Raw genomic sequence first — 578 nt, forward strand, 5'->3', positions numbered from 1 at the left:
ATTTTAGGTCTTTTTGAACATCTTGCTACACATATTATATAGTATGTGTTTTTTTTAAGGTCATTTTAGACATTTCTGTGGTTTTTAGGTCTTTTTGAACATCATGCTACAGTATGCATTTTTTAGGTCATTTTAGACTTCATGCTATAGTATGTGTTTTTTTAGGTCATTTAAGACTTCAGTGTTATAATATTCATTTTTTAGGTCATTTTAGACTTCATGCTATAGTATGTGTTTTTTTGTGCTCATTTTAGATTTCATGCTATAGTATGTGTTTTTTTTCAGATCATTTTAGACTTCATGTTATAGTATGTGATTTTTTTTAGGTCTTTTTGAACATCATGCTATGTATAGTATGTGTTTTTTATGCCATTTTAGACTTCATGCTATAGTATGTGTTTTTTAAGGCCATTTTAGACTTCATGCTATAGTATGTGTTTTTTAAGGTCATTTTAGACTGCATGTTATAGTATGTGTTTTTTTTAGGTCATTTTAGACTTCAAGCTATAGTATGTGATTTTTTTTAGGTCTTTTTAGACTTCATGCTATAGTATGTGTTTTTTGTGCTCATTTTAGAC

Source organism: Nematolebias whitei, chromosome 12, assembly GCF_014905685.2.
Source record: "Nematolebias whitei isolate Nwh7 chromosome 12, NemWhi1, whole genome shotgun sequence".
Taxonomy (NCBI): Eukaryota; Metazoa; Chordata; class Actinopteri; order Cyprinodontiformes; family Rivulidae; genus Nematolebias; species Nematolebias whitei.